The sequence below is a fragment of the Cynocephalus volans genome, chromosome X (assembly GCF_027409185.1).
Source record: "Cynocephalus volans isolate mCynVol1 chromosome X, mCynVol1.pri, whole genome shotgun sequence".
Classification (NCBI taxonomy): Eukaryota; Metazoa; Chordata; class Mammalia; order Dermoptera; family Cynocephalidae; genus Cynocephalus; species Cynocephalus volans.
The window spans coordinates 16,358,410-16,374,080 of record NC_084478.1 but is presented as its reverse complement, the minus strand read 5'-3'; the positions used below and the strand labels follow the sequence as shown (position 1 = coordinate 16,374,080).

Sequence of the window (15,671 nt, the reverse complement as noted above, 5' to 3'; positions counted from 1 at the left end):
GGGGAACCATCTTACACTGATGGTGGGACCGTAAATTAGTACAGACATTATGGAAAACAGTATGGAGCTTCCTCAAACAACTACAGATACAACTGTTCTATGATCCAGCAATCCCACTGCTGGGTATATACCCAAAGGAATGAAAATCATCATGTCAAAGGGATACCTGCACTCCCGTGTTTATCACAGCTCTATTTACAATAGCCAAGAATTGGAACCAAACTAAATGTCCATTGACAGAGGACTGGATGAGGAAAATATGGTATATATACTCAATGGAATACTACTCTGCCATAAAAAATGAATGAAATTCTGCCATTCACAGCAACATGGATGATCTCAGAGAAAATGATGTTAAGTGAAATAAGCCAGGCACAGAAAGAGAAACACTGCATGTCCTCATTCATAAGTGGGAGCTAAAAACCTAAACAAATAAACAAAAAATGAAAGAAAGATACAACAACCACAGTAATTCATTGAACTTTCAAAAGGAGAGAACAAAACTGAGACCTTTCCCAGAGGTGGGAAAGGGGTTGGGGGAGGGGAGGTAAGCAAGAAATTAGTAAAGGACCACAAAAAACGATTACATAAGAACCATTTAAAGAAAAAAAAAGGAATTGGTGGCTTTAGAACTAGCAGCAAATCTACAAATTTTGGAGGACTCTCCATTACACAATAGAAAGAACTGTAACATAATCAAACTCCAATGTTCTTTCTCATTTCTTGCCGTGTTCTGCTTTGGGCACATCTTGTTCTGTCATGATGTACCTACCCTCTTTCCAGGGTTTAATCAATAGATCTAAGAATACTTATTCTAAAATAACTTTCTATGAAACTTTTTCTATTCTGAGATTTTCCTTGTTCACCTCCAGTTTTCATTTCCTGTATCTTGACCTGTTTTTAACTTATTACAAAGTTAATTTGAAATGTCTAACCTGTTTCAACATATAGTTCATATCAGAGTATTTTTAATCAGAAACATTTTGAAAATTTAATTAAATATGAGACGGTTTATTTCTGCTCACTATCGTAGTTCCCAAACAACTTTCCTTTTCAATAAAGATTGGGTCACAATGGCCAAGGCAGATGTTAGAGCTCTATGAACAGTTCTCACAAATGAATCTGGAGGTTTATCTTCTGAAATCTGGCAAAGAAAACAGGCCAGAAGGCTTACATTTACAGAACAATAGAACCATTAAAGCAAATTTGGAATTTGAGGGTTAGAAAAAAATATTGTCTACTCATGTTTTTTTAATTATGAAAATAAAACAGATCCATGGTATGAAAAAATAAAATGAAAAATCAAATCCTACAGAGCAAAGAGAATAAGGAACAAAAGGAAAAGTGACCCCCTCCTCCTGTTCCATACCTAAGTCATACAACTGTGTGGTCTGTTTTGCTCCTAACAATTTCAACATATTATAGTCGATGTCTAAATTTCCTAGTGGTTATCTTTATAAGTGTGTTATATATCCAAACACCTGTTTCATGCATTACTAATTGTAGACAGGGTCTATTAGCTATGGTACACATGCTTCCTCCTAACTCCCACGCTGTTCCACTTGTCCATTTTGATTTGTTGTATTATGTTTTATGTTCCTCTACTGGTTATCTTTGGACTTTTAAGCACTGCATTTATAATATAACTTAAGCCTCTGTTGCTTCATGCATTCATTTTAGGCAGTATCTTTTTACTCTCTCGGCTCTGAAACATGAGAAAATCCACACCCCTAAACTCCCACATCCTCTCCTGCCGTGAATTTTTGTTAATTCTATTCTATAAATTATATTATTAATGATCCATTAAGAAGACACAAAATGTTCGCATTCTCTTCTGCAGCCCTAATTCCCACAATCGGTTAGACTTTTATGTGGAAATGGACATCATGCTCATTTCAGCTTCTCCACTAATTTCTGGTTGACTAAATCTCAGAATCGAGTTTTTTGTTTCAAGAAGACCTCGCAGATGTCATATTCACTGACATGTTCAAAAATGCCTCCCCTTTGCCTTTATACCTGAATGGCAGCTTGGCTGAGCATAAGATTCACTACTGCTTTCCCGTGGCATTGTAGCTGTTAGGCTACTTCAGGACTGAACTTAGCTATGGAAAATTCTAGAGGAAGCCTTACTGTCCCCCCTCACCCCCTCCCCAGGTGATTTGTTTTTGCTCACATAGGGGCTTATGGGATTCTTTATCCTCCTTATTATTTTTGGCACAAACAGAAGGTCTGCATATGGCTTGCAGGGAGGCCCTGTACGTCACAAGATTTGCATGTGTTTGTGGTGATTTCACGTTTTTAAAAAATTATTTATTTCTCTTCAGCTGAGATAAACTGCTGCATTGCTGACTGCCACCCACTGTCTCTCCTCCACCTGGCCACTCTGCCAGCCGGCCTGGCCTTCTGCAAACATGGCATGTCTGAGTGACTTCTCCTTCAGCCCTACCTGTCCCCATTGCTCTCTGGTGGGGAAAGAGGCAACCCTGCCCAGGTCCTGCTCTTTCAGGGCCACTCCCTGGGCCGTTCACACCTGCCTCGCCATTTATAGTGCACTCCTTTCCATAAGGGCCCCTCAATTTAGGCTACATTTCAATGATTGTGGCAATTCTTTGTCATGGTTGGTAGTCTGGGATTTGTTTGTTTGACAGGCTTTCATAGCTTGCTTCCTTGGTGCTATGGTTTAAATGTTTGTCCCCTCCAAAACTCATGTTGAAATTTAATTCCCAATGTAACAGTATTAAAAGGTGGGTCTTTAAGAGGTGATTAGATCATGAGGGCTCTGATCCAATGAATGAATGAATGGGTTATCACTGGAGGGAGTGGGTTAGTTATCACAAGAGTGGGTCTGTTATAAAAACCAATTTGGCATGCTTTAGCCCGCTCGTCATGTGATGCCCTTCCCACTCATCACGTGATGTCCACCTCAGGACTCTGCAGAGAGTCCCCACCAGTAAGAAGGCCCTCACCAGATGCGACCCCTCAACCTTGGACTTCCCAGTCTCCAGAACTATAAGAAATACATTTCTTTTCTGTATAAATTACCCAGTCTCGGGTATTCCATTATAGCAACAGAAAATAGACTAAGAACACTTGGTTTCATTGAAGATGAGTTTTCTTTCCTTTTTTTTTTTGCATTTTTTTGTTGTTGTTTTCTACTACTTCTTAAGAAGCCAATGGGATCAGGACACCCTGAATCTGACATCTTTAAGCAAATATCTCTATTATTCCATTTAGAAAAGTATTGCATTCAGGAAAGTGGAACCTAGCCTTAGACTATGGATGAGTGCATTTTTTAGTTTTCATTTTGATTAGCTTAATTTATTATCAAAGCATGTATTTTAAATGTCCTTTTTAGGTCTTCTGAACAGCAAATGCACATTCAAGGTACACTATTTTTTTTTTCCAGAAACATTTCCTTCAACATTTTCTTATTAGAAAAAGGAGACCCAAGGCAAGTATCTTCAGTTCTCACTACCGAGAGGTCACTACCTTTAGGCATGATTAGAATTCCCAGGAAGCTCCAATTTCATCTATCACTCCTATCATGAGAAATAGAAAAATCATAAAGCATCCTCATTGTCTGCTTCCCTCTCACTCATACAAACGTGACAGATAATCGATGCATCTCCTTTTTTTTTTTTTTTAAACTTATGGCCTAAGTAAGCTCAGAGGTTGACATCAACGGATAGATAGTTCTGATCATCTAAATAGGGTCATCAGCTGATTAAAACCAAAACTTCATCAATGTAAAATCTACATTTCATTTCCAACCGTGGTTCATTGTTAAAATAAGTTGCTGCCATGCAATGTAAAAGTTTGTAAATATTTTTAAATGATGATAAAGAAATAATATACTATCAGCCCTCACAAATTTATTCTAGTGAAACCTATCCTTAATATTTTAAGTATTCCCTCTAAATAACTGTTTACAAATTAGATTTCCCCAGCAGGGAAAAAGTAGTCAAATATATATATGAAATACTTATGAAATACTGCTTCAAATGAAAATTGATGGTACTAATTTAAATTACATAATTATGCTTCAAAATATTTGCAAGAACTATGAAATATCTGTACATATAATATAACTAAGTATTTATATAGTTTGAAAATCAAAAATTAAGACTAGGCATATTTCACTATAATATTTTAAAATAACTATTTCCACTTAGATGAATAATTTAAATAACAATAAATTAAATAAATTGATACCTGCTTAGATTACAAAGTAAAATTCAAAATTTTGGAACTTCTGTGAAATAATTAGAAAGAGTAAGAATTTAACTTACTATTATCTCTTATTTACTAATATTTCTTCTAAAAACCAATAACCCACATGTATAATTAAACTAATCCTGGGGTGAAAATTTTATACCAATTTCATAAGGTACTTTTTAAAATTGTAGATTATAAAAGGTGATAAGGGCTGGCCAGTTAGCACACTTGGGAGAGCGTGGTGCTAATAATCAAGGTCAGCGGTTCAGATCCCCATACCAGCCAGCCACCAAATAAATAAATAAATAAAAATAAAAGATGATAAATACTGCCAGAAATATTATAACAAATGGCCATATAAAAGACTAAATGTATAAAATATTAAAGACATATTTTGAAGAGAGAGAATATAGTCTAGAAAGAACATCAGATTTATCCAGCCTGCATTCCTGTGCCCAAATCCTGAGAAAGCAGCTCTTTCTCAATCGGATTATATGATTAGACAGAGTATTTCCTACCAAACTGAATCACTATATTATCACAACAACTTCCAATTAATTACATGAAATGAGAATTATACAACCATTTTTGCAGAGATGAAAAATATTACTTCCATTAACTACTTGTCTTGGAATATTAGATAATAGATCCCACACAATTTCATATCCTATTTGTAAATGCCAGTTCTACTGGTCTGAATTAATGAAAATGTCTTGTAAGATTTAAGATGATTTTTTTAAGGAAAAGGGATATCATTATTGTATTATTCAGGAAAACAATAAAAGCATTCATCCAAATCACTAAAAATTGTAATTTAAAAAAATCTCTAAAAAAAGAAAGAAAAATATCACGGAATTGGTACCCTTCCTCAACAAATAAAGGGTAAAACAATAAAATAATTGAAGAATAAAAATGTATACTCCATTTTTGGCAAAACTAGGAGGCACACTCCAAAATATTTGAAAAGGGTACTAAAAGCAGCTGAGTACGTACAGTAGATATGCTGGAAAGAAAAGAGGATATACCTATGCCATTATTAATAAATCTACACAGCCGTTCTTTGAAAGAGGTATTATTTTGCCAGTTTTACAGATAGGGCAATCTAAGCAAAGAAATTATATAGTTTTGCCAAGGTTTCAGCAGGAATGAGTGGGAGAGAGTGAATTTAAACCCGGGACTCTCTCCAAGCCCACCATGCTCAGACCCTTGTCTAAATTTAGCCACCACCCCCCCATAGGACAATTTCAGACCGGGTTCTGCCTTCCTTTCTTTTATTTATACAATCCTGATGCAACCTAATTTTCTTCTTGAAAAACTTTATCATCCCAAAAAACACTTTCCACTTATTCCCTGGCGAATCATAATGCTATTTCATTAATGATAATTTTCAGTTAACCATCAACTTATCATCCCAACAGTATACATTTTAGCATACTGGTTTGTTTTTTTTCCACAACTGGCTTCACAGTTGTGGGTAGTTCACGTCAATTATCCTCATGGTTACTAAGCATTTACCTTTACAATATACATTTTTTAAAATTTAAATATTTAAAAATTCAAAGGCAAAATTATATTCTAAAGCTTAAGAGAAATAGTAAAGATGCTTCTTTTTCTTTTTCCTTATGGATTTCTTGTTCATAAAGTAGCTCGACTAACGCTTTTTACAAATGCAGAGAAAAAGTTATTTTGGGGCTCTCTGTCATGTTTCTAAGCCTGAAGCAGACCACACATTGTTGTATTTATAGTGCTAGAGAAATTAAAAACGTTTTATAAGATGTGGATAGATTTAGTGCTCAGTAAAGTATGGAATTAACAGGATTGAACTAAACTGGCTAAAATAGTGACAAATTAGATTTGCTACCATCCCTCCCAGTCTTCCAATATGCCATAAATCATGCGTCCATATTACAAAATGTAGGTTTATCCACTGGGGAATTGGCAATGGATAATAAAAGTCAGTAACATGAGGAACTACAGAGGCTTCCCAATTCCCCAAGTATTCACCATCATTAGCCCTGGTCGACAGTTCATGATTCTCTGGATAAAAGCCCAGAGCCACCACTAACTGGGCCTGGATCATTGGGAAAGTTACTCAGCCTTCCTGAATTTGGTGGGAAAAGGGTTAGAGATGCAATCACTAGGAAAAATAAAAAAGAACAAACGGTCTTCTTAAACTGATGCTAAAATAGACCCGAAGCACAAGCTTGCATACATTCATAAGTAGGCCATCAACACCCACCCCACCCCTCTTACCAGTGCACACTAGACGGGGAGGGGGACCATTTCCTTTTATACCCTCCACCCATCCATCCATCCATCCATCCATCCATTGTCCATCCACCCATCCATCCACCCCTCTGCCCATCTGTCCGTCCGTCCATCCATCCATCCATCCATCCATCCATCCATCCATCCATCCATCCACCCGCTGCCCACTGGGATGATACCTGGCATTTCTTATATTCATTTTTAACCAGGTTTTACACATATTTAAACAAAAAACAAAACTTTGAAGGAATTTTGACTACTATTTTTTCACTGCTTTATTTTATGTGTGCTTAGGAAAGGCTGGGAGGATGGGGCAAAGAAGTTCAGAGTTAAACTCACCTCCCTCTTCACTATAGTGGATCCGGGGAGGTCTGCAAACACTTAGCTACATGCAGCACTTGCCATCTATTACAGGCAGAAAACAAATTTTTAAAGCCAGAAACAGACTCCAAAGGAAGACAACACCACAAGTCTGCAAAGGCCAGTGAAATCTCACTGAAGTCCCAAAAGATAAATGCTTTTGGGTTAGGAATCTGCTGAATACCATTTCTGGAATGGGGCAAGGTTTTATTTCAATAATTAGCATTATGAAGTCAATATTTTTGTGACAGGGACAAAGCATTAAAATTCCTCCTCCCCCACTTCCTATTAGTGGTGAATAATAAGTAAAATGGGTTGGTTTGGACAATGGCTGCAAAAGGGGATGCAAATGGGGAGACAGAGAAGAGGTAAAATGTGATATCAAAAGGCTAAAAACCTGGGGGAGGGTGTGCCGGCTGGGAGAGAGAAGAGGAGAGAAGAAAAGGGGAAATTTGAGCGGTTACTGAAGAGAGTGGGATGTGTGGCAAGAGAGGGAGTTTAATGAGAATTTGGGGGAAGCTTTGCAGTGAGATGTGATGCCCCCACATCCCACACAGATGCATGCGCACCCAAAGTCCTCAGGACCTTCTGCAAGGACCTCTGTTGATTTTGCAGGGCTCTTTGGGGTCGTGGCTGTGCTTCTTTGAACGGTGCAGCCTGCTGGGGTGAGCTTTAAGACAGAAGCAGACAGCCTTGAAAGACAAGGGTGACATGTACTCAGGGACTTCAGAGTAAAAAACAAAAAAGTCACTACCCAAAGCCATTCGGGGCAATCACTCTTCCAAACAACTTTAGTCACACACTATGTTTTCAAATTCCAAATTAAATTAAGAGAACGATTAAATTAATAAAACATCACATAACAGCATGGTAGTTTCTCTGGCAACATACAATGCTCCTTAGAAAAGAAAGTGATAACTTTGGAACATCAAGAATGAAGGGAAATCCTGCTGTCGGGTTTTGTACATGAACTGAGTAATTATGAGGCTCCTGTTGAGGTCACGCTGCCAAAGTGATTTGCTCCAAAGAAACAGCAAATGTGGAGGCCAATAAATAAGCATCATTAGTTCTCCCAGCCTCAACCTCATGACGAACCGTGCTTAGGTAAAAAATGCTGATGTGTGGAAAGAGGTCGGCAATAGCTTCACATGTCAAAAAAAATATATTAAATGTGGAGCAATGGATCTAGAAAAATGTAATATGCTCCTAGTAATCTCATTATCAATCCTGACCGGTTCTCAGGAGAAGGCAGGTGGCTTCTCCTGTTTCTTCTTTCTTCTCAGTCTGTTTCTTTGCTTCTCTTTCCCCAGTCATCCCCCTCAGCAATTTCAACTCTCACCTCTCTGAAGGTGACTACTAAGTACATTTAAAGCCCTGACCTCTTTCCCGAGCTCCAGACGCAGATTTCCACCAGACCTGCAGGGCCCTGCCTGATGGCTGGCTGACTGACCTCTTCCAATCAGCAGGGCTAAGACAGATTTCATCTACCCGGCCTCTGCTGTGTTTCCTCCTTTGTGCATGAGAAAACAAAAGCACAGAGGTTAACCCACTAGCTAGCCCAAGGTCACTCAACAACCAATAAAGGCCAAGGTCAGAATTCCAACCCTGAGCACCTACTTCCAAGTCCCATCTGTATGTCACCAATCTCTCTCACCTCACTCTTCTTTTCACTGCTACCATCCTACCAGAAATGTCAACTCTCTCATGCAGAATGTGACAGTAGCTTCAGCTAGCCTCTCCTCCCCAGCCACTCGTCTTTCTTTTCCTTCCTTTCCTATTCATGGGTCCTCACGCATGAGTCCTGAGCTCTGATTACATCACTCCACTTCCAAACAATACAGCAGCACAGCAGTTACAATCATGGCCTCTGGACCCAGACTTCCTGGATTCAAATCCCAACTCTACCTCTTCCTAGTTATGTGATGTTGGCCAGGTCCATTTCTCTGTAGACCTTGTTTCCCAATCTGTGAAATGGGCATGGTTATAATGACATGCAACCTCACTGTGAGGAACAAATGAATCAGTACGTGTGAAGTGGGCACATGGTTAGTGCTACACAAAGGTCTGCCAATGAACTACGAGTTAGTTGCCCTTTACAGATGACCCTCACCCCCCTTTTAACCACATCACTCCATAGGCAAGGCATTCCTACCAGGTTGACCCGACATTGCTCCACAAACATTCTATTTCTACTTTCCTGCCTCTGTTTCCAAATATTTCCTCAGTTTGGAGTTGCAAGCATGAACTTGTCCTTTATAACCAAACTTCAGTGTCCTCTTCTCCATGAGGCATCTCAGCTAGAGTTGGCTCCACCCACTGATGACCCCATTGAGGGCACCGGTTCTGGGTCATGCTGCTTGGATTTGAAATTCCTGCTCTTTCACCAATAGTGGTGACCCTGAGTAAGTCACTTAACCCCCCCCCCCCATGCCACAATTTCTTAATGAGGATTAGAATAGCACTTTCTTTATAGGGTTTTGATCACTAGATGAGACAGTGTGTGTACAGAACATTGAATAGCACCTGGCTCAGAGAAACACTAAATAAGTACTAGTAATAGATTATAGAAATATACCTATTTGTTTTCATACATATCTCCCTTTTTTAGATTATGGAACCCTGGAAAACAAATGCTATTTCATTCCTTTTACAGTGTCTTGTACTGTATCTAGCTCCAAATAGGCACTACTGAAAACTAAGTGCTTGTTGAATGAATGAACCCGCCTGCCTTAGTAGTTGGAGCACAGTAAATGTGGGCTCAGATTCACAAATCTGAATATCTACTCTATCGAATATCAATTCTAAAGATATAGAAGATTCACTAGAATCCAGAGGCAAAATTCAGTATTTTGGTATTGAATCACTTTCTTTCCCTTTCGCCTTTTTTTCCTTGCAGGATCAGGGCAGAAAGCAATTCTATATGCACTTCCAGTTCTGATTAATTATGCTGATCCTAGACTTATTAAATTTTAATTCAGAAGCCACTAAAATGTCTGAAAGGAGACATTTTTTTAAACTTCCTTGAATCAAGGATTGTTTATTCACTCTGTTAGGGGATATAAAATAATATAGAACTATGTGGAAGGGTCATAATAGTCACCCAGCAAAAATCAAATGTAGTAGAGTATTAAAAATGTAAGGTTTAAAATCAGAGTTCAAATTTTGGGTCTGTCACTTATCAGCTGTGTGACCCCATGCCACTGAACTGCTCTGTGCCTCAGTTTCCTTAACTGTAAGTGGGGATACTAATGCCTGTCTCATAAAGCAGCAGAGTGCCTAAAAAATAACAATCACTTAGTAAATGGTGTGTGTTAATAACAATAACAACCAAAACAATAATAATAGTTTGGGAAAACATATTTGACTTATCCTTTAGTGTCACTAATCAAGATACAAAAGTCCCCATGAATTAGAGAGCCATCACAGTTTGGATTCTAATAGAATTAGTAACTTAGCCATAAAGAAAAAAGACAAACTGTTCAGAATAGGGTAATATTTCATTACGCTTCCCTCCTAGTCATCATGACTTCCTGATCAATGTTTTAGAGTCATTTCCCAAAATGATACAATCCTGGGATATTAATTCACACCTTGCAGATATACAGGAATGCTTTGGAAGGCAAGTCTTCATGAAGAATCATCCTAGCCACAGAAATGAAGATTGAAAGGACTTAAAATATCATGGCCTCAAACCCCGTCTTCTTACAGATTAAAAAACACTGACTTAAAAAGAAAACAAACAAACAAACAAAATCACAAAACCCCAGAAAACTAAACTAAGCTAAAGGGCTGGAGGCTTGAAGTTTATAAATAAAGTGCAGCTTGCAATTTTCCTGAAGTAAAAAGTAGGTTAAGAAATTTCCAGTCCTCAAGCCATCACGCTGACAACACAAAGTGCTGGTCAGTGCACCTGACGTGGTCAGAATGCCATTTACCTTGAGTGCAGTGATGGGAAAGTCAAGGACTGAAAACTCATGTCATTGAAAGAGGTCATTAGATAGACTATTGGTTACACAGATGCACATTTGTAAAACATGGAGCAACTAACACTGGTGAGGAAAGTTTGGAGCCCATTGAAAATCAACATCAATGTCAAAATCAAAACCCTTAAATAAATAAAATAACCTAAAATTAAGGTCCACAATGACAAATACTGAAAAAAACAAAAAAACTATAAAACACGAGCAATTCTGAGGAGAGAAACTATGCGTTAGTAAGGTAGGGAACACTGGCCAACTCAGAGACAACTTGTGATATAGGCTTCTCAGCTGAAATCTCAAGGTTTCTCGGAGATCGTTTAGAACTGAGGTGGTTTTCTTTGATAGCCTTAGTTGGCCTACTAAAGGACAAAATGCTCATTTTGACCTTTTTTCTCAATCGACTAATCAGTTTCCCCCCAAAATGTGAACCAACACTCACTGTTCCCAGACTGATTTTTTTTTTCTTTTCTCCACTCTCATATAAATCCAGTTTTCATCTTCTTTATTCTTTGACAATAGTCTATACACCATTTTCTTCATGACTAAATGTACATGCAAGTAATTAAGCATGTCTGAAAAATGTTGAGTATTGAAATGTCATATTTACTTTCACTGGAAAAAATTACATTTGGGGATGGTTAATAACTTTTGTAATACAATGGTACAATCAACACTGTATTGGTAGAATAAGGTTGTAATCAGCTACTTGGCAATCTGAGAACCCAGTCCTTAAATGCCACTAATGGGAAGCCTAGTATAGACAGCATAGGAAGTAATATAAAACTATAGTCTATCGGGAAGAACAACTCTAAGGGCAGTTGGAGTTAACTCTTAAAATGGGTGGAGGGAAAATCCCATTTGCTACTGAGTGGACCTGATTGCTACTCCAACTTGTTTGGTAAGTAATCTCATTAAACTTTTTCCAGTTGATACTGTGTATGCCAGCAGGAAGTTGGCCAGGCTATGCCTAATCTCTTACTTCATATGTTCCTGGGAATGCTGAGAGAATGAAATATGCCAGCAAGTTATGGACCTAAGCATGGACATAGAGAAGCCAGGACTAGTGACAATGTCATCAGTGGGGTTAAAGGCAGAACAAAAAAACACACAGTGATATAAAACACCAAAGCATAAAAGCAAGAAGAAAGAAAGAAACAGAAATGAATTTCATGTAGTCAAACTATGGTCCTTAAACAGAACTCTGGTATTTATAAATCATTACATGCATTCTGTCTTAATATGAGAAAAGTGCCTTGGAACATTCAAAAACAATGATTTACGGTCAGCAAAATAATCTTTTGTCTAAGTTGAAAGCATGTTGAATTTTTTAAAAAACAATTCCTTAGAAAAGATCTTCTCTAAGATCCAGATTAACTAAAACAGTCTGGTCCCAGATGGATGGTCAGCCTCCTCTCTACCATTCCCTTGCCTCTCCTACCTAGATCGTAGCCCTTAATTCTCACAATCTTCCTGCCCTCAAGCTTCTTCCTTCTTGTTGCCCTTCCCCCCAAAAGCTCTGGCCCCAACTCAACAAGTTTTTGACATGGAAAGGCCTTTGCACATGCTCTATTGTTAGGCCAAAATTTCTTTTCCTCTTCTCACTAACTAGAGAACTTCTACTTACCCTTCAAGATCCAACATGGAGCACAGGCAAGATGGGCTCTAGAGTGAAGTAGACTGAGATTGAAATCCTGGCTCAGTCCCTATTTAGACATTTACCCTGGTGCAAGCTGCTTCACCTCTGGAAGCCTCTGTTTCCTTATCTATAAAAAGGCAATAATGATGCTACCTGCTGGTTGTTGTAAAACTTAAAATCTACTTCAATTGTCTGGCTAAGTGTCCTCCAGGTTGTATATATTTCACAGCCGTGTCTTCCCTTGCAATGACTTGACTTAACTTGAATAACATTAGGCAACCATCAATGAATTTCTAAAATATTCTATATCTGTTTCTAACACTCATCAATTTGTATTTATTAAAGTCATATTTCTGTCTCTCAATACTGTGTGAATTTTTCCAGACCAGAGACTGTTTTATTCAGCTTTGTATTTGCATTATACCAAACACACTGATTGGGACATAGTAGGTGTTCGTTCAATCAGTGCCTACAGTGGATGCTCAATAAATGTTTATTGAATGAATGGAGGATTGACTGATTTTTTTCAGTTTATAAGTCATAGGCAAATACACACAGATCTGCTTTTCATCTTCCTTTTCCATAGGACTATGGGCTGTCTGGGACACACATCTATGACTAGGCACACTTCCGCATGTGAGCACTGCTATGTTCTGAATGTGTCTCTCCAAAATTCATGTTGAAACTTAACCCCACTGTGTGGTATTAAGAGGTGGAGCCTTTTAGGAGGTGATTAAGTCATGAAGGGTCCATGAATGGGATCAGTGCCCTTATAAAAGAGGTTGAAGAAAGTTCCCTGGCCCTTTCCACCATGTGAGGGCAATGTTCCTCCCTTCCACCATGTGAGGATGCAGCAAGAAGGCACCATCTTTGAAGCACAGCAAGCCCTAATCAGACACTGAATCTGCTGGCACCTCGATCTTGGACTTCCCAGACTCTAGAACTGTAAGAAATAAATTTCCATTGTTTATAAATTAAGGTATTTTGTTATAGCAGCTCTAACAGACTGAGACAAGCACACATACCTTTGTGTGTATTTCTGAGTCAAATCAAACCAAATGCAGAACCAAATAATATTATTTTTATAAAGGTTTTTTCATCATGAAGGCAGGACCTGACATAAGAAATTAACAGTATATAACCATATAAAGAACTATTTTCAACAACTCCCTTTTTTCTAATGGTCAATCTTCCTCAAGGTTCACTTTGCAAATCCACAGTTGACCTCACAACCCACTCTGAGTGGAGAATATAAAACACTGTTGCAAAGCACCTACACAATCATAAGCTTGTTTATCAGAGCACCTATTAAGGAAAAAATAGCCCCTGACAGTTTCCTTACTTTATATAATCTAGACATCGTATAATAACATCTTCATTACCTCAATCCCACATCCCAAACAAATTTCACAAACTAAACACTTAAAATATTACACAACATACTCCTGGAATATGTGTACACTCCTTATAAATCCTAACTGTAGTTTCTTTTAGTCAAGTAGATATGATTTCTCTCTGGATCCTCAGTTAACAACTCTACATAGCCCAATATTCCTGAACAATGTCATTAATGATATTTTTAATTTCATCTTTGCAATTAAAAAGATATTGAGCTAATAAATAAACATAACAGAAAAGTCTCTTAATGGATACCTGCCGACAAAAAGATCATCTTTAATTTTTGCATTAATCATGAGACAAGGAATGGATACTACATGGATTTGATGATAATTTTCAGTTATTTGTGTTTGAATTGCTGTAATTGCTTCCTTGTTGGTCAAAGTATCTCCAGATTTTCATCGCTTCAGTCTGTTCTGCGTATCATAACCTCTTAAAACTCCACTTTCTCTCCATTACCCACTTGCCTCCTCTGGACACACACAAACATGCACGATTTTTCAGCATTCAGTCCCGCTCGAGCCCTGCCACCATACTTCCCATTACCCCGTGATCCAGACCCACCACTTGCCAGATTACTTATTTTCTTTGCTCAGTCCGCAGCTATTCCCCAACAAAAGCTCGGAGCCATCACACACTGTTCGTCTCCTTGAATCTCCTTTTCCTATCTTTGCAGCAGAAGAGAAAAGCTTGACTTTGAAGTTGGACACTTTTCCTGGACCAGCTGTGTAACCTTTCAGACTCAGCATGGGATTAGTTTGTGCAGCTAAATCCAAAACATAGTTTTCAACAGTCTACAAGAGATGTTATGGAGAAAGATCCTTTGACTTTTCTCCCAAGATAAGCTTGCCTGTGCAAGCTGTTACAGTTCCCTGCACAGTATCTGTGACTCCTACTGATATAGCTCAATATGGGAATGAGCCATGTGCCGGGCACCACTCTAGGCCCCTCTTGAAGACAAGATATATCTGCCGTGCCCTACTCAGCAAAACCTACTCTTCATCTTCTTTTTTTTTTTGTTTGTTTTTTTACATCAGACGGGTAATGTGCTGACGTCATAACAAGGTTTACAGAGAGGCACAGGTCACACAACAGCGTGAAAACCCAATCATCACACTCATGAACCAAAAAAGGATCAAAACCTATTCTTCTTAGGACAGCAAAGGCAACATTCATCTCTCTGAATCCCACACCTCGTTGCTCCTAGAGGTGTGACCCAAAGGGGAATAACCCTCCCAGCCCAGGGCTACCAGAGTGAGCTTTGATAAGGACATTGCTAATGCTCACATTCAGGTCTCCACAAATAATTGTACCAGCTTCTGGATACGAAGAATTTATAGAGCTCTACTAATTGTTCAGTTGACATTGGATAGAGCAATGGATTGTGCACACCACTGGTAACCTTAGAGGGGGCTAAAACACAATGCAGAGAAAGTGAGACCTTGTTGTAACAATCTTCAAACTTGGAGGTGACCTCTCAACTCTGAGTGAGGCTAAAATAGGCCACCTTGGTCTCTGTCATGTTTTCTCCCTTTATAACAACAACAACAAAAAGTCTTGGAGATGAAGAGATTCATTTCCTAAAACTAGATCACTCACAGGAAAATAAAGGTTTTGCATTTAGAACCTCCACCAGGCAATGACTCAGTCACCAAGAATGGACGTTAAAGCCACTCACTGGTTCCTTTGAAAAGGTGCAGTCAATGACTTTGTGCAAACTAGAGTTACAAGTGAGGTGACTGAGGGAAAAAATGTCAAAGCTGGCTGCAGTGTAAGCTAATTACTCTGAGAGAACAGCCAAGTTCTTCCATGTG

General features: G+C 38.4%; 1 non-coding gene across 1 annotated transcript; it reads right to left on the bottom strand.

The window, feature by feature from the left end:
- Positions 1-14,888: 14,888 nt before the first annotated feature.
- LOC134368843 (small nucleolar RNA U13) lies at positions 14,889-14,993 on the bottom strand. Its single transcript, XR_010022534.1, has one exon. It is a non-coding gene; the product is annotated as a small nucleolar RNA U13 (small nucleolar RNA).
- Positions 14,994-15,671: the final 678 nt, after the last annotated feature.